Source organism: Melospiza georgiana, chromosome 3 (genome assembly GCF_028018845.1).
Source record: "Melospiza georgiana isolate bMelGeo1 chromosome 3, bMelGeo1.pri, whole genome shotgun sequence".
In the NCBI taxonomy this organism is placed as follows: Eukaryota; Metazoa; Chordata; class Aves; order Passeriformes; family Passerellidae; genus Melospiza; species Melospiza georgiana.
In genome coordinates, this window is record NC_080432.1 from 72387819 (window position 1) to 72414179 (window position 26361).

Here is a 26361-nt window from a genome sequence, read left to right on the forward strand (position 1 = left end):
GACCCTCCAGCTCTCCGCACGGGAGGGTTGCTCCGGCTCCGGCCCCGCCAGCGCGGGGATCCCGCGGGCTCCCGGTGCCGTGTCCGTTCCAGCCGCGCGCGGGGGCCCGGGTGGAGGCGGCACCTGCCGAGGGCTGCGGGGAGCCGGGAGGGGTCACCGCCTCCCCTCCGCGCCCGCGGTGCCGCAGGAGCTCATTCCACTTGGAGACACCGCGGGACAGCGGCACCGCACCGCGCGCACGGCCGGCGCCCTGCCCGACTCGCCCGGGGCTATGGCGCGCCAGCCATGCCGGACCGTATCTCCCCGGTGTGATGCCCACGCTGCGACGACGCTCGCGAAGCCGGCCCCGGGCTGGAACCGCACCCCCGACGGGCAGCGGCCGCTGAAAACGGGCCAGGAAGAGCGGGCGGGGGCGAAGCGCTGCCCGCGAAGATTGACAACTGCGCTAACCAATGGCGACGCGGAGAGTGCGGGGGCGCGGCCAGCGCCGCCAGGCCGGGAAGGGACGGGGGCGGGGCACGGGGGCGGGCGTGGCGCGGATTGGCCGGGAGGCGGGGCCGGCGGGGTTTTCTCCCGGGCTGGGCTGACGGCCGCGGCCGGGAACTTCGGGAGCGTGCCGGCGCCAGGGATCGTTCGAGCGGCAGGTACAGCGGGAGCGCTCCCGAGGGAGCGCCGCTTACGGCGGCAGGGGGGAGCGGGGGATGGCGGGGAGGAGGGGGTCGGGCAGCCGTAGCGCTGGGGGCGCTGCGCTGGCGGTGCGCTGGGGGCCGCTTTGCCGCGTATCCGTCTCCGTTTCCACTGGTCCGCTCCGCTTGCCGCGGGATGCGGAGGCTGCGGGCGGGGCCGGCCGGGCTGATCGGGTAGAGCTGCCCCCTCCCTTCTTCCTTCCCTCCTCCTGTGCCGGCCCCGAGCGGCGGCGGGGCGGGCGGATGGGGGCTGTCAGCGCCGCGGCCGGCAGGGGGCGGCAGCGGCCCCGAGGACGCGCGTCCGGGGGCGGCGGGGGCGAGCGGCTCCGAGCCGCAGCCCCTCCGCCCCGGGCGGGCAGCGCAGCGGCCGGCGGGGCTGGCTCCTCCCTCCCTCCCTCCTTTTCCCGCAGCCTTGGGCGCTGCTCCCAGCGAGACGAGCCGTGCGGGGCCGCTCCTCGCCGCTCGGTTCCAAGCCTCGCTGGCGGGGCTGCCGGCGCGGGCAGTGCCGCGCCCGCCGCCTCCGGCCGCAGCTCGGGGCACCCCGGCCGGCGCTGCGCGGGCTCCCGCTGCCGTGCCGCATCTACCGCGCTCTTGGCTCGCCCGCCTCTGCTCTGGGGCCAGAAGAAAAGGGGTGTTTGTCCCCGAAAAATCTGTCCCGCTGGCTCTTGGTGCTTTTCCCGCACCGGCGCGTGAATGCTGCGTGAAGCGAAGCGGTTGGTTTCCTAATTTCCTTCCTCCCGGAGCACCACTCCTCTCCTCATGATAACTTCATCTGTTTGCATCTCGGGCTGTTCCTTTCTTTCGTCGCTAAGTTAGCAACTGCAGAAAAATGAGCTAAATAGGCCCCCGCACTGAGGCTGCTTGCCAAGAATCAGATAGGGGGTGAAATCGAGGAACACTTCGCATCGCTAATTTCCCTTCTCTTCAGGATTAGGGCAAAAATAAGTGTAGGATCCTCTTATATGGTTTGTGTCTACTGTTTTAAAATAAGGGCCCCCTTTCAAGATGTGGTGCCCTAGCCTCTGAACATTATGCACTGAGATCTTAAAAAAAAAAATTGTTATTTATAAATTTAGGTCTAAAGTTCTTTTCCTATTATTGTTCTTTTGTAAGGCTTTGATTACAGTACTCTGAAGTCTGAGTACACTCAAAAGAGCTATTAACACTGTGGTAACATTTTTTTAGCGTGCAGCGTTCTTCCACAGGTAAAGATTCCACTGAGTTGAACTTAATCCCTTTTGATGTTAATAGTGTTGTCCACACATGTGTATGGGTAGAGGGATTGCTGATTGACATGAAGAGAGTTGTTTTGAGGGTTTGTCAGCTTAATGATTATGATTTCCCCCTTCCAAAAAAAAATCACTGCCAGAGAACAAGTAATAGCCAGCTAAAGTAAACTTAAGGTGCTTTGATACCAGTAATAACTGGCAAGCAGTTGATTTGGTGTGTGTTTTACTTCTTGTAAAGCTCTCCAAGGCCAGTTTTTAATTTAAATTATATACTCTATATTGGCTTTAAATCACATGTATTCATTTTCTTAGCTTTATAGCCTTCTTTTCTGTCTGCTGTCATGGGTGCTTTTGGAGTGTTAGTGAAATGCAACAAGCACAGTTCTACAGAACTTAGCCTTCAGCAAATTCTCATCAACTTGTGTATATCCAGTCCTGCAGAGGTTGAAATGAGAAAAAGCTTCTTTGAGAGACTGTCTAAAAGAAAAGCTGTGTCCTTTAGCATCGTGTTTTGAACAGCAGAAAAAGGGAGTCCCTAAGCCAAGGAGCCAACCAGTTAGAGAACAGAAGCAGTTTGGTGGTGCCCTGGGTTATGCACCAGAAGCACTCTGCTTCAGCTGCTGCTCTCCTCCCTTCCAAGTTTCCATTTCTGCTGGCCATGCTGCTTTGTCCGCTGTTGACCTCTTGGTGGGAAGTTGAGCTGCTTTCTTTTGCCTAAATTGCAACATTCTGCTGAGTTTCATTACCTTTGGGCTTAGAAAATGACCTTCCCTTCAGTGTTTTCCAAGGTTATTGATCTCAAAAACTTCTGTCAACAGTTTGTACCTGTGGCAGATGAGCTTGCATTGTAAAAATATAATTTAAATGGCCTAGACAAGATTTCCGAAAATACGTGTATTCTCTCTGCACACTTGTTGATAGTGGAGGGGGAGTTCAAACTTCTTAACATCCAGGGCTGTGTGGAATAAACTTCAAGCTTCATTCATGTGGAAATAGACCTGTTGTTCTACTTCTACTTGGATAATTTTCCAGTAACTGCAGTCAATTCATAATTTTTTTTTAGATTCAAGGGCCAACACAAGTAACATTCTGAAGTTAGTTTGGCTTTCTCATGTCTTACTGGGGATTCAGTGGCAGCACTGAAGAGCTCTCACTTAGAGAACGTAACCTGAAGAATAACTATATTACTTCTAGTAGCCAATATGATCTGAATCAGTTTGTGACTGTGGATATAGGCAGAGCATTCATTTTTCATGGGATCCCATTTTTCAGCTCCAAAGTCATGCCTTTAAAGATGTAGGATATGGATCATAGGTAGAGAATGGAAAAGTGTTTTGGGAAGTACAGACATGTTAAGAAGGCATTGTGGGTTGTGATAAATAATTTGGATGCAAGTTTTCTTTAAGCTAATGTTCAAAAAAATCAAACTAGGTTTCTAAGCAATGTTTAAAATATATGACAAAGTAAAAAAAAAAATCTGTAGTTGGTGATTGTGGGGCTCCTTTTTGAACTGGCATTTCCTTTTGATATTAATCTGGGAAGCATGTTTTAGTACCAAAGATTGATCTATTTTAGAATTAAAAAGGGAGGGAACAAAATAACATGATGGTGGGTATACCTGTTACATGGAAGACAGCTATGAAAGTATTCATTGGCAGAAAAAGAGTTTAAATGGTTTACATTTTTTAATAGTTGTGTCTGTAATGTGTAGCTCTATTCTAATTTTTTGAAAGAGGAAGTTTTCTACATTTTAGTTTACTGTGTGTAAGTTTCAGTATGTTAAAAATCATTTTACTCAGGATTGTAGTGTGTAGCATATTTGCCACTAGACATTTCTAAAGCAAGGTTGAATGCTTTCCTGGGGAAGATGTACAAAGTCAAACTGTGGTTTCATTCTGGAATTGGTCTTAAGTAGGGGGGAGTGAGAAGAGGGAAGGTGGGCTGTGTTCCTCATTGCAAGCAAAATTAACCCAAGAAAAGCAGTGTTGGAAAACTGTTCATTGTGTACTCACACAGTGGGTGGACACAAGAAGGAGGCTGGGAGCAAGAAAAGGGGATGTGGAAGCGTCTGATTGTTGTAGTCTGGACTATACAAGACATCAAACTGCATTGTAAGGGGTTATTTCTGGCCTTCTGTTTTGAAAGCAGGCTACTTTAAGAGTGTTAGACTTTAAAGTAAACTGCCACACTTCTATTTTGTTAAGAGACAAAATCAAAATGCAAGTGAAATGATTGAGTGTGAGGTTTCTTGCTCTTCCTCTTTATCAGGGTGTTCACATTTTCAAATTGTTTATAATTTCCGCACTGTTCAATTTCACTTACCTGGGTCTCTAATTTATTTGTTGGGTTAATTTTTTGATGTAATGTGACTCTGAATTATTCCCTTACAGGCAAGCAAGATATTGTGCTGATATCCAGTTGTCATAGTTGATTTCACTCTACAAATCTTCAAGATTCCTACTGGAGTGAAAGGTAATTTGTGCTTTATTTTTTTAGCTCAGAAGATTCATTGTGTGAATTTACTAAATAGGCAACATTTTGTGTTCTGGTTCCACTTCTCATTTATTTTAGCTATTGATGTGATAAATTTACATGGGTTGAGTTGTCGGTTTTGTGATATTATACAGAAAAGAACATCTAGATGATAGAGTAAATATTTTGACTTCTACTTAAGAGCTTTGTGGTGCACACTCTTCTGTGAAGGTAAATTTTACTGGTAACTTATTTCCTCCATAGACTTCACCTTGTCTTTGAGAACTTTGTAAAGATTTACACACTAGGTGAAGGCCATATCAGCAGAATATTGATTAATTGGTGTTGGGTAATCCAAAAATATCTGTTGTTTAGCTAGTGAGATGAGGAAAGTATGTTCCATGTATAGTATGAGATTATAGACTTGCGTGTACTGCAGGTGGGACAGCTCAGCAAGAATGCAGGTTTATTTATTTTAATAGACTTGGGGGGGAATAAAAGGTTTTTTGCTGTAGTGTCTGATGTCTTAGAGGCACTACACAAACACTGCATTACAACTCTGTGAGTTGGTGTTGTAACATGTCAGATGCCAGCCCTTTGCTGTGCACATCACAGCTGCCTTTGATGGCATGATGTTTCATGACTGCACTAAGGTATGGGATGCTATCAAGGCCTGACTTCAGTGAAGTTGGCTTCTTGTGTAAAAGCTGATTGTCTCTGAATTCTCAAAAGCAGGTAGTAGTATTTTGCTTATGTGTTTCTTTGATTGGATTTTTTTCTGAAGGAGATGAGGTACTACTGCTGTTCATCTCTGTAGTGCTTTTATTAGTAACAGCATGGCTCATCAGAGAGCTCTTGTGAAGAATTGCAGGAAGAGCCTCTCTTTTAAAACTGGTGACTTGTCAGTGTCTAGGGGGTTAACTGGGTGTTTTACTTGGTATTGTATCTACCATCAGGCTCATATTTGTCTGTATCTTGGTTTCTCCTCCCTGTATTCTTTCTGAAGGGTGTGATAAAGCCTGTCTTTTAGCTTACCTTGTTCTTACTGAGTCATGCAGCCTGTGTGCTCTGTAAGGTCATTGTTAGAAGATCTTGCCATTGAGTAGTAAAATAGGGTTAGCTAAGGACAGTTTAAAGAGAACTGTGGATTGCCATGGTCCTCTAGGCTTGACTCTTCCCTTTTACTTTTAACATTGTGTGTGGTTTTCTGTTTGCTGAGCAGTAGCTCTGGAAAACTGTTTCATTGGAAAAGATGCTCAGTAACCAGAAAATAAAAATAGACTCAAAAAAAAAGCCCCCACGGACTTTCTGAAAGATCAGTTTCATCTTAAATTGCTTGCACTGATGACAAAGCAGAGTTTAACCAAATATTTATTGTTGAAATTACTCTCTAATTAGTAGTGTTGTACAGCTAAATGTAACACCAGATTTTACTGTAATTTGCTGCTATCCCCTTACTGTGGGTAGAGAAGTATAGACTATAACTGTGGTATTCTTTATAGTGGCCTGGATAAGAATTTGACTACAACATTTTAAGAACACAGAATGTTATTAAGAGTATGAAAAGCCTCAGTATGTATTTAAAATGCATGATGTGCTCTCTTACCGCAATGGAAAATTGCAACAGCTTTTTCTAATTTGAGATAGTCAGTTTTCCTATATATGGGATTTGAAATATATATTCTTAATTCAAGTTTTTGAATTCATACTAGGCAGACCTTTGAATTCTACCTGATTCAGCGTGTATCCTCCTACTTTGGAAAATCTAAACAAAATTAAAATCTGGTGATAAAAATGTCCATGGGTTTCACATTTGTTGAAACACTTTTATTGCTTCCAGTTACTCACAAAAGCAGGGATTCATCAATTAAAATATATCAGAATATACCAAGTATATCCTGCAAACTTCTTTGAAGGTTTCAGTTTTGGGTCTGAAACTTTCAATTTCCAAACACAGTGTTTTGTACTTTGTAGACATTATTTGTAAACAATCGATTTGCTGTTTGCTCAGCTGAAAGAAGCTGTTTTATCCCATTTGGCTTCTCCCTTTGAAGTTGCACTTAAAAGCTGTGTTTAAATAATACTGTAACTGCTGCTGTTTCATCATCAAGCAATTAAAGAAATATGCCTATATATCATTGGTCTTCTCTTAGAGGACTGAATCCTTTTTTCTCGTATGGCTTTTTTGGTACTTTTCCTGGTAGGGCATTGCATTATTTGACCTCAAGTCTGAAATAAACCCAGTGTCTGGGAGGGAAGGAGGTGGAGGGAGGGTGAACAGAGTGAGGAACACATAACCAGAACCAAAGAATGCTGTAGCATTAAATTAATTTTTAAGTCTATGTTTTGTCTTATACCTGCCTTGTCTCCTCTGTAGACAACATTTGTCAAAGATTATCTTATACAATGGTTAGAGGCAGCTGTTTGAAACAAGGCTGGGATTGCTACATATCAGTGTTACTGCTCCTTCTTTACAAACCCCAATTGTAAGTGATTTTAGTATTAAACCTGTTTTGGACCTCTAATTATCTCATTAGTTAACTTAAGCTGTCGTATTCGGCCTCACTTTCCCAGTGTGCTTTCTTGACTCTGTGTGTGTGCTTAAGAATATATTAAAGAGAGCAATTAATGCTTAATGAAATTTGTGCACTTACAGTTTTTTTTTTTGTTCCCCACCGCTCCCTGCTACCCTTGCATTTGCTTATACCGAGACCATTGTATTTCCAAGCATGTTGAATTATTTTTTCGTTCTGAAGGGTAAGACATGTTTCTGAAGGCTGAAATTTCATATTCTCCAGATATTTTTACTATGTTGAATTGGCAAGGTGAAACATGTAGCAGATTAGAACTTCATAGGTTTTTGTCACTTCTGGATTCAGTCCCAGTGACATTTCAGAAAGTAAGGATGCTGTTGAAGTGCCATGGCATAGCTGCAGAATAATTACTTAGTGTTGCAGCTGAATAGTTGAGGGTTTTTTGGGGAAAAGTTTACACTGTCACCAGCACATTATTCTTGTACTGTAGAAGAATTAAACTATGTAAAAGTGAAGTTAGTAATACTACAGCCCTGTGTTGTAGGTGAGAAGATTCTTGGAGGAAGGTGCCTTTTCCATAGAAATGCTATGTAAAATGAGCTCTGTTGTGAGATTTCTATGTTTAAAAACTTAATCCAAAGCAAAAATGAAATTATGCTACAGAACACAGTAAAAAATGACAGTGTTCTGACTTGGGGAGAGTGGCAGGGTCATGTGGTCAATCTAGTTTCAGAAAAACACACATATAACATTGCTGCCCCTTTCATATTCCCTCATATGCCCACTGGTTTTTGCAAATTTAGTAAAAGGCAAATGACCCTACATTCTACTTTCATCTCTAGACTATTACAAGGTTAGGAATCCAAACAGAATATTTGCAGTCTTAACTAGAGACCAGGTATTACATGTTACCACTGAAGGAGGAATTTGTACCATTTTAGCCCTGATATGGAAGGTTGACTAGAAGCTGCTTTAGTTCTTGTTTCTCCTGTATTCTGGATTTCTGTTCCTTTTGTTTCAAAAAGCATGATGAAGCTCTATAAAAACACCCGCACATTAGCTGCAGTGTATTTTGCCTGAGCTGATTTGTTAGAAAAATCTCAGAAATCTGACTCTGTGTCTTGAGGTATCATGAGATTTGATACACTGGACTAAGAATTAAGAGTTTTATTTACTGCTTGCAATTGGATTTTTAAAGGCTAGTGTGAGAGAGGCAAACTATGTCCCCACAATGCTGGGAGCAAGTTTACTTCAACCTTTTTTTTGCCTAGATAAAAGTGTAGCTTCTTTGCCTTTTTCAGACCTTCTTCTCAGTTTCCCTGATTTTTTATTTAGGGCAAAAAAAAAAAAAAAGAAAAGAAAAACCACAACATTTTCTTCAGTTGTATTCCAGGGGAACAACTAGTATGAAACTGGTTGGCTTAGCATAAAATTACTCAGTGGTGGTACATCGTGCCTTGGATAAAGGGCAAGACATGTGCTGTACATAGCACATTAACACTTTGGAAGGGGACCAGATGAAAACAGTTTTTATTGGGTGAACTGTTTAGTCACTGTCATGAGCCCTGATTTTCTGTCTTGAAACATCTTGTCTCTATAAACTGTTGAATTATGTGGGAAGATTAATTTGCCTGGTGGAGTCACTTGCAAAAGAAGAGAGGCAAAAAGGCTGGTGTGTTGTGGTCCACATGTTAAGCCTATTGAAGTCAAAAGCAACCTGCTTCATTCTTTTACTCTGAATGACCTTTGCTTGCTCGTAAAGGATACTCATTTAGAAAAAAGTCTGTGGATCTTTGCTGTTCAGAAGCTCACAGGGTCTTCTTGTTTTACTCATATTTAAAACAACTCAGATTTTCTTTAATGATTTTGGTTAAATGTTTTAAGACTTGAAGTAGTTATGCTACAGAGATTTTTCCGCAAGTGTTATTTTTACAATCCTCTGTGGGTTTTCATGTTGTGTTATTCCCAAGGTTAACAACAGTACATGACTCTTGCTAGAAGGCTCAGTATGTAAGCAGTTAAACTAACAGCTCAAGACACAACAAGTGATTTTATGTTCTGTGACTATTTTTAGATCTTTGGTTATATCAAGAAGGTGAAAGCATAAGCGCTAATTTCAGGGAAAATGTGTTTTTTCTCTGCTAGCTCATTTGTGTGTTTGGTGATTTTTTTTTTTTTTCCTTTTTTTACCTGCCTATCTAATGCTTTGTTTCAGGTAACTCAGGCAGTATGCTTGTATGTGAGCACTGGTAAACTGCTCATGAAGGTGGCAACTCAAATTCAAGGAAAATAAAGCTAATATTATCAGCGACTTTATTTAATGTAACTTTATTAATTGGTTAATTAAAATGAAAGTTGTTTCTGTAGCTTGTCAAATTATGCTTGTTCTTTCATCATACTTCTGTTTTTCAGTATAAAATGGAATAAAGATGATCCCTCTGTTTTTGAGAAACGGTTGATTTGTGTTTTTTTCTGGATGTGGAATTTTTGATTTCTTTCAGCGAAGAGCAGCTTCTGCTGACTGGCTTCAGGTTTTGCCTCCCACCAGTTTGCTGTAACCAGTCACTTATCTCCTGTTATCTCTATTTGCACTCCCTGTGATTGTGGGCAGACTCTGGTATAGCAGTGAGGCATCCTAAAGAAAGTCTAGGAAGGCAATTCCCCAATTTAGTGTTCCCATTACACGTTCCAAACTGTGTGCTGCTCACTTACTTCCCCCCCGCCCCGCAACCTTTCCCCTTCAGTTGGATAAATAGGAGAATTGGAAGCACAAAAGGTAGAGATAGTGGGTTAAGAGCAATTTACTGGAAATAGCAATGAAATAAGGACCAGTAAGAGCAAGAATATTAATAACAGAGCATAGGAAGGAGGTGAGAGTCACATGAGTGCTCCCCACACAGGGCCTGGTGAATACCTGACTCCACTACCACACTGCATGATGTAGAATGGACTCCTTCCCCTGTCCCCAGAAAATGATGTGAGGTGATGTAGAATAATCTTTGACTTCTGGCCAGGCCCCCTCTTGGCTACTGTAAAAGTTAACCCTGTCCTTGCTTAAGCCAGAACATTATCCTCCCCTTAGTCTATACCATCCATGTCATGCACAAATCCTACACCTACTAGCTATATATGTACATATATATATACACATAAGCATAAGTGTAATTTCAGTAGTTAATGGCTGTCCCTCCAAGATGTCCATTGAGTTAATTTGGTCCATGACTTTGGGCTCTGTACATCCTAGATGTCTTCCAGGGCAGGAGTGCTGCCAGGTGGTTGTGATACATCAGGAGCCTCATGTATCTGGAGCAAACCATATTCATTGCCCATGGTAGTTATGGCATACAGTGGCAGTGCCATTAAGCAGCCAGTGTTATAAAAGCTAACATTACACACTGTTCTCACCCAAAAATCAAATCCCTTTGAGGTATGCATTGTGTTTCCCCATCCCGCTGCATTACTCAGCAACTACTTGAGCAAAAACAGTCACACTGGCAGGTTTGCCTTTGCTTTAGGCAGGACCAATCCAAAGTGATATTCCTCAAATGCACCACGGAGACTTAATCCCCTTCTATGGTAGGTGAAAATTTTGATTGGGCAGGACCAGCTTGATTTCTGGAGCCTCTGGAGTTAATTAAACCAGGCAGCCTTTGCTAAGTGTAGATTCTAGTGTTCGAAGACCCCATTATCTGCTGCTTTCAATGTGGTTTCTAACAGTCCATTGTCCTGCTCAGTTTCCCCAGAGGCTGGCATGTGATTGGGAATAGGGTACACCACTCAGTCCTGTGCTCTCTGGCCAGGTGTCTGTGAGACTAATTCTGAAATGAGTCCTGTTGTCCAACTCTGTTCTCTCAGGGGTGCCATGTTGCCACAGGACAAGGCCCAAGATGGTGTTCTGGGCAGTAGGATCAGGCACAGGGTCTGTATCCAGCCATCAGGGCTGGATGTTTCCACCAATGTAAGCATGTAGCGCTTGCCTGGTGGGTTTTCTGCAGTGTCATCCAGTCCATATGCAGGGCCTCCCCATGTTTGTGTTTCAACCACAGTCCAGCACACCAGAGAGGCCTGGTCTGCTTGATTGCAGCCCATGTTTCACAGTTATGGATAACTTGGGCCATAGTTTTGTTCTGGTTAAGTCCACCTCTTGGTCACAAGCCCATCTGCGTGTTGCATTGCTTCCCTGATGATGTGAGGCATGATGGGCCCATTGAGCCAGAAATTACTCGCCTTCATGCTGCCCATCCATATCCGCCTGAGACACTTTAATCTTGGCAGCTTCATGTCCCTGGCCATTGTTGCAGTGTTCTTTGGTAGCCCAGCTCTTGGGTACATGTGCATTTTTGTGATATACTTTTATGGCCAACTTCACCTAGGCAGTGATGTCTTGCCACATTTCAGCAGCCCAGATGGGTTTCCCTCTGTGCTGCCAGTTTACCTTTTTCCATTATTTGCCGCCATCCATGAGTCAGTGTAGAGGTTGAGCACTGGTTGTTTCTCTTTCAGCAATATCTAAAGCCTGCTGGATGGCTTTCAGCTCTGCTCTCTGGCTTGATCCACCTTGTCCCTCAATAGCTTGTACAGCTTGCTGTGTAGGATTTCATATGGCAACTTTCCATCTACAGTGTGTGGCAGGAACTGTCAGTAAAGATTGTATTGCTTTTCATTTTCTGGTGGTTGATTACATAATAGGGCCTCTTCAACATGTGGTACCTTCTCCTTTGATTATAGTAGTCTGAAATTTTTACCTTCATGCCAGTTCTTGCTGACTTCCAAGATCCCTGGGTGATTGGGGTTTTTTATTTGAGCTTGCTGTGTGATCAACACAAGCTGCCTACTCCGTGTGGTGTCAGTGATGTGATGTGATGTGATGTGTGGCTGGGGCTTTCCCTTTGAACATCCAGCCCGGTATTGGCAGTTGGGGTTCCAGGATAAGCTGTGATTCAGTGCCAGTCACTTCTGAGACAGCTCAAGCTCCTTCATAGGCTGCTGGTATCGCAGTTGGGTGTAACAGGCCTGGGATCCCTTGCATCCCTGACTGCAGAAATCACAGGCTTATCTTTGAGTCTCCCTGGGTGCTTTTTGCCAAAGACTTCAGGAAGGACCTTTCTTCCTGGCTGCAGTGTTAAGCACATTTTTCACATCTTGTCCTTTCCTGACTGACCCAAGGGCTACTGCATGAACAATCTCTTGTTTAATTTGTTCAAAAGCTTGTTGTTGTTCAGGACCCCACTTGAAATCATTCTTTTTCTGGGTCACTTAATTGAGAGGATTTACGATCTGACTGTAATCTGGAATATGCATCCTCCAAAAACCCACAGCTTGGGAAAGCTCATGTTTCCTTCTTACTGCTTGGTGGGGACATTGCTACTGTTTTGTTGACCACATCCACTGGAACCTGACAATGTCCGTCTTGCTGTTTTACTCTTAAAAACTGCTTCCTCAGATGCTTCAAGTATAATATTATTTTAGGTAAAGTATTAGTTCAAGTACCTAACTGGTACTTGTAAAGCTGTGTGGAAATTTTCTTACCGAGGTTTTTGGGTGTTGCAAAGGCTCTCTTTCATGACAGAGCAGTTAGCTTGGTTTTAATCCAGAAACAAAGCTGGAAAGTTTTGCAGTGTATATGTCTTTAATAAAACTACAGAGAAGCAAAATCATAGAATAGCAAATTTGTCATCTGTCAAAGCAAAGCTTCATGAATTTTAAATATTCTTATTAGAACAGCAAGATTCTGCTATAATGGTAATTCCACCTGTACCATTTTCCTAGATGTTTGCTATTACTAGGGTATTAGCAATTTTTTATAAAAGACAATTCTGCCGTTAGATTTTTTGCAAGCCTGAAGTTACAGTTATTTCCATTTTTCAGTAACATAAAGTAAAATTACAGAATTTTTTCTTTAACATATGTTTGCAGAGCATTATTAGCCTGAAATCATATGTAAATTATGATAGCATAGAGGGAAAATGTACCGCTGTGTAGGAGTGAATTGGAATTGGGGATACTTGGGATGTTTCTGACTATGATTCATTATTTCTTTGTCTGGTTTGGAGAGCTTTGAGTGTGGCTTTTGTACCTTTGATCATGTCTATTTTATATGTGCAAACATTTGAACGGCAAATTCAGTCACTAACTAGATTGTAATTCTTTTTTCTTCAATACTAATTTTGAGCTTATTGAAGTAGTGATGTCAGTGGACAGCTTTGTGTCCATGGATCATACTTTTGAACTATTTGCTCCTATTGTGGAAATTTTAGAAAGAAGAATGCACTTAGTAGGCTGAGTATCTCTAGTCTATATGGAGGTTGTGTTAAGCAGCAGAAGTTGGGTTTTCATTTTCAGCAGTAGATGTACTGTTGCATGGTTTTTCCCTCTCCTCCAGTTTATGCTCTAAAGGTCTGGTTCACTACTTTTTCTCCCCTTCATCCTTTCAGCTCCAAACAAGCCCTTTGCAACCTCTTCTCTCCACTTAATTTTCTTCTGTTCTTTTTTGTTTTCCCCTTGAATTAAAGTAAACACTGCTGTTGTTTACAAAGTTCTGTGCTGCTGAAGAATTGAAGATGGCTTTCGCTCTGCTAGTCATCACTAAAGAAACATTTGTAGTGAGTTGAGAGTGGTCTCATGCTTACATGCTGTGAAGTTATGCAAAACTTTTTGTCTCTGATGTGAGCAGTAAAATGTTACTTGATCCACAGCTGTTGTACACTTTTAGTATGGAAGGCTTCTTGTTGCTTTATGTGAAACTGATCACATTCAGGGATTTAACTGGAATTGAAGCAGTTACCTCAGAACACTTTAATTAAAATAGGCAACATAACTGTTGCTACAATGAGATAATCTAATACAGGCCTTACATCAACACGATTGTAACATATAAGACTCTTATGTAGAATCAAGCTAAGTTTAATATGTTCCCATGTTCAGCTAGTGCTTCTGACCTTTTCTTCTGAAAACAGCTGTTGCTTCTTTCACCCCCCTAGACTAGAGGAGATGCCTGGTAGGCTATTAAGGTGTATCTTCCTTTGCATGAAAAACATTCACTTTTCTGACCTGTCTTTTTACTTGAAAAGCACTGCCGTAGGCTACACATACTTATCAATAGTATGAATCAATTCACATGACAGAACTGTCTTTGCTGATACCCTGAAGGCTGGTAATTCTGCAGAGGGCTTGAATAGTCTTCTAGAGTTTTACCAGTAATTCAGTGCTTTTCAGCCAAGAGAGTGTATTACTACTATATTTAGTTTTGAAGTTTTTTCCACTGATTTGTTTGTAGTTACTGTTTGGAATTATTTTTACGCTTTGTTGCATTGCTGCTCTTCTTCAAAACACACTTGCAAATTTTAGCGTCGAAGTTTTGAAGAACTGAACAGAAAGATCAAATTCCTCAAACTCTTAGCTTGCTGTTACGCAGGGAGAAGTGGTAACAAAGGAAAAGTCACTGCATGTAGAGTGCATAGTTACAGGGATCCTGGGCTTTGACTTCTACTGACTTTCCATTTCTGATTGTTAAAGAGGGCTTAACTTTTGTGGTGAGGTCTACAAAAAAAGGAGGAATCTAAAGTAGCCTTTTTTTTCCTTTGGGTCACCTATGTTTTTTGTTCTGCAGCCTTTTGTACCCTGGTAGGATAAGCTGTACTATTTCGCCTAATGGGTTAATGCCTGTAGTCTTTTTCTCTCAGAGCTGGTGGAGCTTTGTGGCTGTTTTTCCCGCTTCCTAGAGCAGGTGGTGATACTTAAAGGTCTGACTCGGAGCTAGTTACCGAATAGCATAAAGTGGAGAAAGTGAGAAGTAATCAGACTTGCAGTCTGAAGTAAAGCATTGCTGCAGGTTTGTGCTTGCAAGACATTTGAGGCAGCCTAGCAATGTGTGATCAGTAAAATACTGATTTGTTTCCTGTAAATGGTTTTTATTTCCTCTTAATATTGGGACATTTTGACTTAATCATTTAACTTGGTCTGTGAAGCTAAAATATTTCTAAAACATCTTCACTGATTGTTGATGTTGACTTAATACTCCTGTTTTTCTTATATGGTATTTAACTAGAGTAATTAATCTCTGCTGATTATGATACTGTCATTGCCTACAGTAATACCATATTTTTTAACTGACCTCTCAGTAAAATAAGTTCTTGCATCAAAATGGTTAGTTACAGTGATTTTCTAGAATCATCACTAGCAGTTCACACAACGGAGGGTGCTGAAATAAAGCAGTAGATAGACATCTGGAAAAAATCATAATTTTCCTCTCAAATGGGGGAATGTAATGTGATGAAAATTATGATTCCTTTATCCTCAAAATGTAGAGATGGATGCACTAAGAGTTTTCTGAATGTTTATAATTATGTTCTTTTCAGTGGTCTTGTGACTGTATTATCTATGTTTGCTCTGTAGCTTGCATAAGCTCAGGAGACCAGAGTGTTGTTAAGTGAGGTATCTCCTGACCTTTCAGAAGAGTTTGAGATGCCATTGAGTTCTAAATCAGATCTGGCTAATTCTTGTAATAAGATGTCACAGACCCTTGACTTTTTTCTCTTCCCCATAGAGTCTGAAAAATATTGTACCTTGATTTTTATTTTCTACCAAGTTAAGAAAATTAAGTGGTTTAAGTGCTACAAAGCCAGCAAGTGAACTTGTCTGATGTATTTCGTGTTAGATACTTCTAACATAGCCTACTGAACTTGGTATGTTCTTCAAAAGAGTATATGGAATTTGGCATAGTCAGTTCTCTGGGTGACACCATAGTGTTTTATATACTGTTTACATCTGAAGGTATTTCTGTCTAAGCCATCATTGCATTTTGAAACTGTCCTTTAGTGTGCAGATTTGAAGTAGATGTACTACCCAGCTGTGAGTAAAGGTTATCTTTTGATTTAGGACATGATACTTCTGTTCCCATGCACAACTGATGTGTTCTTTGCTTCCAGGCTTAAGAGGTGACTATGCCCAGTAAACTGCCACAAATTCTCTGTCTTTGTGATGGGACTGCAGAAATGATGTCAGGAGTTATTTGTAATCTGAGGAATTGTTGCAGCCCAAAATTCAGGGTGACTCTCAAGTTTTGTGTTAGAGTACATTTCATAACCAGTGTAAGCAGAATCAGTTTGAATACTTGCAGAACCAGCATGAATATTTGACCAAAATTGTCAAACTAGCAATTCAGGAGAGAGATGTGGGTTTTTTCAATCTACATCATCCTCTTTGCATTATTAGTTCATACACCTGCAGCAGGCACAGCTTTGCAGCTCCATCTGCTTTTATGGTCAGCTAACTATTGACATGTTTGAGTTGCAGATTCTTTGGGTTAAAAGCACAAATTAGTTTACTTTCTGAACATGTAATGGTGGTGGATGTGGAGAAGATGGAAGAAACCCACAATGCAAACTCATAAGTCCTGCAAGATGAATAAACTGGATTTGGAGATCCCATCTATCTAATATCCACTGAAATTGTCTTACATTGCTAGATTTTCTTCTCCTAGCTTATTTCAAAAGATTTTTAATAATGATAATAATGTGGTAAAAGCAAGAGACGAGCAGTAGAATTTTGAGATAATACTTTTTTTTCATGTATTTGAGATATTGTTCCACTCATGTACTTTCTCATTTTTCCTCTTTGCATGTTCTTATGCTTCACTATACAATATTCAGTAGTGGTTAGAAGTAGTGATATGGGAATAATGGCTTTAAAGTTAAAGAGGATAGGCATAGCTTAGATGTTAGGAGGAAGTTTTTACTGTGAGAGTATGATGAGGCACTGGAACTGGTGGCTGTTGCCCAAGGATGTCCCATCCCTAGAAGTGTTCAGGGCCAGGTTGGATGGGGCCCTGAGTGACCTGGTCTAGTGGGAGGTGTCCCTGCCCATGGAAGGGGTTTGAAGCTACCTTTTAGGTCCCTTCCAACCCAAGTAATTCTGTGAATACTGGAATATTAGCCTCTCAAAGCTAGTGATAACAAATATGTTGCTGACCTTCTTGTAATCCTCCTCAGCATTCATTTCAGGTTTTCCTTGAAAGCATCAGATCTTTCAGTATTTGAAACTGAGTTGCAGTGGAAGAACTTATGAGGCACAATCTTCCATGACCTTTTCATGCTCTCCTTTATAACAAAATATCAGCTTATTCCCCCTGCCACTTATAAATGTTTGTTCTGTCAGTATCTCTTTTCTTTGTTTTGTTGTATTATTCCCTGAGTACGCTTGATGCTGAACCATCCAAATGAACACTAGATATGTATTTGTTTTGTGTGGCTGGTATGTTCTGACAGTAAAACTAGTCAGGCAAATAAAGTAGGTTTACTTATGGGTTTATACTAGACTCTCTTCACTAATTGGGATTTCTTTCCTACCAAACTGGCTTTACATGTCCTGTATAAATTATTATTGAGACCTCTGGACCATTGCTAAATTTAGTTCAAATTGACCATTGAACTTAAACATACCAAGAAGAATAACAAACAGATGAACAGGCAGTATGATTGCATAGATCTTATTCCTGTAGGAAACCAGGCCAACAACTGTAATGTTTCAAACAGCATTCTTGTTGGAGGTCAATATAATCTTTTCCAACCTCTTCCTAACATGTGGTGATGGTTGATATTTCTTATTCTCAGGTTGATTAGGTTAATAGCTGGTTTTCTGAAATCTTTAGCCATTTTGCCTGCTTTCTTACTTTTAAGAATGCTTAATACTTCTGGTAAAAATGAGTGTTTGTAGACTGCCTTTTGCTGTCAGGCAAAGTTTTGCTGCTATATAAGCTCTGTTGTTCATTGGATCATGTAATTATTCGGGTTGGAAAAGACCTTTCAGATTATTAAATCCAACTGTTAGGTTAACACTGCCAAATCCACCACCAAACCATGTCCCAAGCACCACATCTCCAAGTCTTTTAAATATTTCCAGAGATGGTGACAACCACGTCCCTGGGCAGCCTGTTTCAGTGCCTGGCCATCCTTTCAGCAAAGAGATTATCCTTTCTATCCAATCTAAACCTGCCCTGGTGCAACCTATTTTATTTGTTGTTACTCAGGAGGCAGACACTCATCTTGCTTGCAACCTCTGTTCCGAAACCCACGTCAACTGCTTTCCTATCCTCTCTAAGTTATGTTCAGGCTGCTGAATGTAATTTAGCAACTGAAGTATCTGACAGCTTGTTATGAGTGTAAGGTCTTATTTCCTCCTTTTTTTGCAAATAGGAAAAGATGTTAACTAGCAGAAGGATGTTACAAATTAGGGAAAATACAGTTGTTATTGTTACCTTAGTAACACTTATTTGCTGGGTATCTTTCAGTACTTGGAAACTCAACTCTGTTAGACCTAAATGACCACTGTTTCTTCTTTGAAATGCTTATTATGAAAGCAAGAGTTTTCTTAAGGGCATTATGATTATTTTTGAAATAGTGTTTTAATGCTGTATCAGCATTATCTGTATCTCCTTCACATTGTTTTTGCAACAGATCTATTGAATGTATTGTTAGCTACCTCTAATTTTTCCTTAATGAGGAGTCTTTTGAAATTCTAGCCTTGGTTTGTGTAGTATTTTACAAGTATCATTCATAGTAGTATACTAAATAAATTACTGAACATTTACCAATTACCATGCTACAGTAATGAAGTAAGCCTGAGAGTCTCAGCCCTGTACTGTTGTCTGTTATTTGATTCCCTGATACACAAATTTGCTTTTCTACTACTTTTGCCTTTTTAAGCAACAGAAGCTATCCCTCAATTTATATATATCTGGGTTTCTAATTAAACTTTCTGACTGAAAAGTTTGTAGCAAATTTCCCTACTCCTCATGTTAACCAAGGGTATGCCATGATTCAAGGGTAAAACCCCTAATCCTTCTCAGGTGTTCCCTTGTTGTTTCCACCCAGGAGAGAAGCTACTAGTACAGGATGCTGTGGAGTGAGCCCAGCAGCAACTGGGACCATGTCCACCAACAAATCCAGCCCTCCCACATGCTTTGAAGTGTTTCATGGGTAACAGGAGGCAGAGACTCTCTTAGATTCCAAAACTTGTCCGGTGATTGTTATCTGAGTTACTAAGAAAATACAGAATATGCTCAATCAAATGAACCTGAGTATTCCAGTCAGAGAATTAACTGAGCTTCTTTTAAATGTGAAAGGTGTGCTGTTTCTTTTTCTCTGGCCTTAAGCATGTGGGAAAGAAGATCATTTCTAAGCAAAGGGAAAAGGAAATTGTCTCATATTTATTAAATCCTTTTCCTATCAGGAAGTATGCATCAGGATTATATGCTTGGCAAGCAAGAGTACATATTTTGGCACGTTTTTCTCTTTGTAACTTGAACGGCCTGCCAGCATTGCAGGCAGCACTAGCAGAGTCTGTGTCCCAGACAGTTTTGATTATAAATCCCAGTCTCTGCAGTGCAGCAGAAAGCTCTATGGGGACGGGCACTGTTTGGTCTCCTTGGCTCCTTTTCCTTCCCAAGTGCACTGGGGAAAGAGAGGGTGGGGGATAGATGGAGAAGGCAGGATGATGGTCATGCTTCTGGTAACTCCCTCTGCATCCTAGTTAAGTGTCCTGTGAATAAATATCCTGTGTAAATTTGAAGAGAGTCCAGGCTTGTTGTGATGGAACTGATGGTCTGCAATCTAATTGTATCTGAAAGATCTCCAATAAACCATTGTTGGAGTGCACCAACCCCCAGAATTACAAATGGCATTGCCCACACAGGCATTCCAGAAATTGTGGACACAGTCTTTTCTTGGTTATCAAATGAAAAGTTAAAGGGTAAATATCTTTTAAAGTTCTATTGGGACCAAACATAATGTTGTGAACTTTAATCCTCTGTCAGTGCTCAGACCTGTATTGCTAATTGTGCCCTTTGAGGTGGCAGTGGCTTCCGCATTTACACAAGAATAAGGAAAAAATAGCTGAGCATCGTTGTGTTTGCTGTGAAGATTTTCTGGGAGAGTGATGGCCGTGCTGCTGAAATAACTTGCATTTTTTAAATAAATAAAACTGAATTGTGAAGGGAGGCAAATGAGGAAGAGTAGATGTCCTTGTATGGGAAAGATTGAGGAAAAGGCTGGATATCCAGCTATCCTTTGGTTTTTCAAGAGGAATTCAATACCTTTAGTGCTTGTTTATTTCAGATACTCAAAGTGATTACATAAGCCTGCTTAATAAGGTAGCTAAAGTGTTACGTTAATACAGTTTGAGTGTTATGTTAACTTCTTGTTCTCCCAAGTCATTTGACTAGAATACAGTTCTGAAATTTTATGGGAACCTTCCATCTACAAATCCATTTTATCATCATTCTGTGGAATGAATACAGAGAGTAGCAAATCATGGAATTTTATATGTCTTTCTAACTTATGCCTTCAAGCAACTTTTATTGCATTTAAAACTTGTTTTAAAGTGAGTAAAGCTTACATATTAAAATCTAGGATATTCCTTTCAATATTGAAGTTAATGTTTTTAGTGGATGGGAGAGAAATATATAAGGAATATTTTGAGTCATTTTTGGATTGTAAACTGGTTTTATGAAGCAATTAAGTTACACATTTGGATTTTGGTTAAGATGGGATTTTTTTGGAGATATTTTTTTAAAGCCAGCCAGTTTCTTCTAACACTAAGGAGATTTAAAGTTAATATCTTAACAGAAAATGGAAGCTAATCTACTGACATTCTTTTTAACCTCATGTAAGCTATATATTGGAGTCAGTTTTTATGGCATGTAGATTTCCTGTCTACCTGTTTGGTTGTGTGAAATGCCTGACACAAATTGTTGGTGCTCTTAGCTTAGTTTTATTATATCTGTTGGTCTATGGTTTGATCCCAGATGTAGCTTTTTAAGTCTGGAACAAGGAAAGCTGAAGTTACAAAGAGTGAAAACTTTGGTTTCCATGCATATAGAAGCTACTCTTTGTAATGCAAAGGAATTGGTTTAACAAAACAGATTATTTCTTTTTCCTCAAGGGCAAACTCAAGTGCTGCCAATAAAAGGACTCTTGAAATAACTGCAGTCTTCCACAGTTTCCTTCTATCTGCCACATGTGAAGTGTTTTAGTGTTTTGTACCTTTTTAGAATCAAAGTATTGAAGGAGACTTTGTCCTGAAGATAAAGGAGGGTTGTTTTTTTTTTTTTGTAATCTAGCATGGAATCTGTAATTGAGTTCATAACCTTGCAAACATGTCAAAGTTGTTTCCTGAAGATATTTTACAAGACTAGATTTCTCTGTACAGAGATTCAAGAAGTGGATTCCCAAAGGCAGTACCACAACTTGTCAAGATTGGTCTTTAGGTATCTATCCTGAATCATGGATCCTGAATCTCATTTCTGAGGACTTCGTATTTCACAAGGGAGTGTAACCATAGGCAAGGAAAGAAAATTACTTAAATTGTTACTATTTGTCTTACTTGTATCATATAGATAATTCAATGAGTTGGTGTTAATTAGCAGAAAAGTGTTATTGTGATTTCCCAGACTAAGTCTCTACCGTGCGTACAGCATGAAAGCAAACAGAAAGATTTGACTGATTGCTTTTTATAATTCCTTTGGCAGCAGTTCTTTGTTTAGGAAGCTTCTGCCACTGTACCCAGTTCTGTATTCTGCCTTTTCCTTACCACATTTACGGACTGCTGCTTCAACTTTCTTCACACATCCTACAGAAATATTGTCTCTTGTTTATTTCCATTTGCTGTTTAGGTGGCTTCTCCTTAAAAAACATACCTGAAATAGTTCATTCTAGATATCAGGTGGGGAGTCACATATTAAACTAAAATTGTGATCAGCAGTTGTAGCCTTACTAGGTGGTACCTAGTAGGAGAAGAGGGAACATCCTTCTTCCAGGAATTGCTGTTCATTCAGTCAGTTAAAAATTAGCTTGGTTAGGAATGGGCACACTTGATGTGCATTGCAATGAAAAATTTAATGAAAGAGCATGGTAGATGATTTTTTGGGGGGGAGGCCACCAAATGGGGCTAGATTTAACTGGATGAATACCATAATTTAAAAAATGGTTCTATCCTTTCTACCTATTCAATCATGAACTTGTTAAGTGTTCCTGAATGAAAGCAACAAGACTTACTGCTATAATAATGCACAGAAATAGCTCTTTGAAATTATTACTGAAAATACTTTATGCCTATGACATAATTCTGGCTAAGCTGCAGAGCTCTTAATGACTGACAGATTGTGGAGAGTAGTGGAGTACAATTTTTAAACACTGAGAAGTGCTGGCAAGTTGTAGATACTGCAGATATCGAGAAGAGTGTTGAAGGGAAATGCAGATGTTATTGCAATAGTTTTTATAATATTTATGTACGCCCTGAGTCTCTGTAAAATGCAGGTAGCTGATGGCAGCAGTTCAGTTAAGTATAGCTGTAAGCAAAGGGACAGCTGTAAAGGGATGAAGAATTTATAGTATAGCTTTGTAGAGTAATTGCAAGCTTAATGCAGAAGAATGTCTCCTGAGGCGCTTCAGGAGGCTCAAGTGAAATAATTCGCAGTGAATTTAGCAGTAGCTGGAAACAAACTAACTTCTTGTTTTGTTTCAGTAGTAGTAGCAGCCTGCTTTCCTTCTATACCCACCCTCATCCCCCCCAAATAATGAAGTTTAACTGAAATGCTTTAAACCCCTGTGAGGGCTCATAGGAATGATTATACAAAAGTTTGCCAAACAGCTGGGGTTTTATAACCAAAAGTTAATGTGGAGGGCAAAGTCATAGTTTTAATGTTTTTGGAAGGAGGAGGTATAAACAAAATTTGCCTTTGTTATATGCTTTGCTTAAAAGCTCTTGTCACTGAATTATCTGATGGTGGGGCTGATAAGGGCAGCAAAACCTCAGCCTAAAACTAAAGGATAAGATTCTCTGGGTGGAGGCTCTGTTTTGTCTGCTTTGGCACAAAGGCTGCACGGATGGCTGAGGGTGCTAATGCTGAGTGTGGTCTGCAGCTCTCTGTGCCTCTGCATCCTGCCCTGTCCTGCCCCTGCATTTGTCATTTGTGATGGTGAGGGAGCATGAGACAGCTACGTGTTGTTGCAATAGCTCTCTGTTGCGAAAAGCAGAGGCAAGCTAGAGCAAAGCTTAATTCCTGCTGTATCCTTAGCTCTGTTTCTTTTCTGGTTGAAGGTGGTCAGGTTCCTGGGAAGCTGTCAAAGGTTGGTCATTTGGATAGAGAGGAGTCAGGAGCACAACAGTGGTGTGGGTGGGGTTGTCACTGAACTGTGGAAGAAAGGATGGAAGTTGGAGCTGGTACTGGTGCTGCAGCAAACATGAATTTAACTGGAAAAACCTAGTTTTCTTATTACTCTTGGGAAGCTTTTAATTTGGGCTGCCTTGTCCCCAAACTTTGAAAGGAATGGTGTTACTCAGTCATGTGACTGGTGCCTCTTAACAGAATAGACAAAAACTAAATATCAGCTATGCTTAAAGGTATCTTTGGATTTGCTTTTGAAAATGCATTCATAATAAGTGATATCATGCATCTTTCTGATAGCTTTTCTTAAAATAAGCTTCCTTTTTATTCTTTGGCTTATCAGGATGTTAGGATAAAGGGTTGAAGGAACCTTGAAAAGCTTTAGTGTTTCAATAATGTGTACAAAACTTAAAGCTAAGGTAATTTGAGAAATGTGGTGCTTGACCTATGATACTGCTCTAGTTTGCTGTTAGAATTGGAGGAACTAGCCAAACCAGTAAATCCACTGTGTAGAAAACAGTATTCTGGAAAAAACTTCAACAAATCCTTTATAAATCAAATAAATATGTTACCAACCATGAAAGTCTTCTGTTTCTCAAAAAAGGGTCAGTGCAGAGTAATGAGTCTTACACTGGAATAAAATGGTTGTGTCATGGCAATAGAAAACTTTTTACTACTAAAGATGTCACTTCTCAAATTTGCTTCTTTCTAATATTTCTGGAGGTATGAAATGTTCACCTTTAAGACTGTTTTCTACTTACAGTACAACCGTTTAAAAGTCATTAATATTTATTGTACCTGCCAGTCCTGGAATTGCCCTGACAATGAGTTCTGAGATGATTAAATGTATCTCCTATAACTTCTAATGCATGTAGTGCCATAGAAGGATATTTCTCAGTTTGTGCAATACAATATGCTTCAAACTGGAACTGATTCTATATTTATATTGTATTCCAAAGACAGCCATGAGTTAGAGATATTGACAAGCCAGTCATTGCAAAGTAATGTGCTGTGTGTCCTCAGATGAAACAAGTTTTCCTTGAAAATTTTATTTCTATGGAACAACTCTCATTGTTGTGTTGCATAGTCGGATGCAAACCATTGTATTATGTCAGTCTATGCAAATTTAGGAAAGGAAATTGGAAGAATCTCTCTTGGGTATGGATTTAGTGACTTCATTTTTTTCCTTATAGCAAGTATTCTTTCTATTATATTGAAATTTTTAGAAATAGCCATCATGTTAAGTGGACCTTGAAAGTTTGTGGTTTAACAGTCAGTAGAAAACAAAATTGTTCATAGTTGTTTAGTGCCATCCTAAAGCAGCACTGCTGTTGAAGTGTCAGTAAACTTCATTGCTCCATGATTTCACACCAAGATTTTTGTTTGCTGAGAATTCAGGAGTTGCAGACTTCCTAGAGAGGGAAGCATGAGTGGGACTGCTGAGTGCAGTGTGTCCACACGGATTCACTGTTACCTCAGGATGGTCCTGTGATGTCCCTACGGCTAGTGGTGATTTAGGTGACCCTGTCTGCCATTGTGATAGCCTAATATTGATAATTTGGAAGGGGACTCTCTTCTAGGCTGTCAGAAGATACATTTACTGTAGTTGTGGACTGTCTGGGACCACGCTCTTGCTCAAGGGTAAAAGGTAGTCAGCTTCTGTAAGTCTTATTTATATAAATACATTTTTCTTATGCTTAAGTCCATAGAGAATATTTGAAAAACACATTACTATTCAGACTTAATTCTGAGACAGAAGATTTCTATGAAAGTGACAACTGGCAGTTTCTGGAAGTTTATAGATAGCCTGTATTAAATATCTGTATAAGGGTATACATAGTGAGGGACATTGCAGTCAGTGCTTTCTGATAGGAAACAGCTTGTAGCTGGGGAGGTAGCAGGGGCACAAAGTTAAGCAGTTAACAAACCAATGATCAAACCACCTTTTTTTTGAGAAGCCTGATAGCCTAATTTTGTGGATGAGATTGCTGGAGTGGACTTTTGTCTTGCTTCGTTTTGTTTAGAATTTACATCTATTAATTGAAAAGTGGCAGAATTACATTTTCAGTGTGTGAGTCCCAAATGTGAACATTGCTGAGTTAGAGGTTTTAACTGTGGCAGGCTTGGTGTATTTGCTTATTGAGGCACTGGTGTGTCTGACCTAATTGGGTCATAAATTCCAGCTTTTGTTCTCAGCCTTTTTTTGAGGGCTCATCAGACTTTAATACTAATCGCTGCATGAAAAATTGCTTCTCACCGAATACTCTGGAAAAGTCAACAATGGTAACCTTTGGAGCTTGAAAAGATCTTGGAAGGTATTGGCTTGAGTTAGTTACTTCATTTTTTTTGGTAGTTGCAGTGCTGCTCTATTTCTTTACTGTTTTGACACCTACAAGTTGAATCGTATAGTGATTTGTAGCTTGGGAAAGTAACCAGAAGTTTTGCAATACTAATATTTTTGTGCTTATAAAGAAATAGCTCAAAATTTGTAATTTTCATTTAACTGGAAAAAGTCATATTTCATTATACAAAATATATCTAGAGGCTGAGTTAAATTTCTGTAAATGGGAGAATAGGCATGATGCTCTTCACACCACTTTTTATGTGTATACATACTTTCTTAGACAACTCTGATATACTGTGGGTTTCTTATGGAAGTCACTTATTAACTTCAGTTGTAAAAGCAATTGCATTCAAAGCACATTTGCTTCTGGAAGCCAAAAATTCACTTAAAGACAAGGAATACTTTAGTAACTGCCTAATACATTGGCTCTGTTAATTAGCCGGAGTGCCTTGTATTACATGATTGAGTGTCCGTGTGGAGAATTAAATATACTCTGACAAATCTTGCTGTAATGAAAAATAAATTATCTATGATTTGTCTGGAAGTCTTTTCTGTCAGAGTTAAAGAAACACCTAATCTCTGTATGTTGTGAGAATTGCAATGCTGGCTTGGTCAGGTGAATTGCAAAACAACGTAATGCAAATCAGAGCATTCCAAATTGTCAGCATATGCAGTACTTCCACAATTTTTCTACAGATAAATGTGTGAGGCTTTGGCAGACTGTACAGTGATGTCTGCCATGTCTCCCACATAGGTTGCCCTGTAGCATCCTACTGCTGCCAAAAGGATGGGTGGGTGAGGCTTCTGTGCCTTGCCAAGAAACTTAATGGCTGATTGCTTGAAGCAAAGCTTCTTTAGTTGGGTCTCTTTTTAAACTTAGTTGTAGATCTTTTCTAGGTTTATCTGCATGTCCTGACTGAAAATGTTAACACTG

General features: G+C 40.4%; 1 protein-coding gene across 14 annotated transcripts in view; it reads left to right on the forward strand.

The window, feature by feature from the left end:
• The first annotated feature begins 559 nt into the window (after positions 1–559).
• The window catches only part of EPB41L2 (erythrocyte membrane protein band 4.1 like 2), a 107248-nt gene continuing 81446 nt past the window's right edge, over positions 560–26361 (forward strand). For all 14 annotated transcript variants that reach the window (XR_009114300.1, XR_009114299.1, XM_058021425.1 and 11 more), the window contains exons 1-2: positions 560–644; positions 4306–4387. The gene's annotated coding sequence lies outside the window, so the exon portion shown is untranslated. The remainder of the gene's footprint in view (positions 645–4305; positions 4388–26361) is intronic.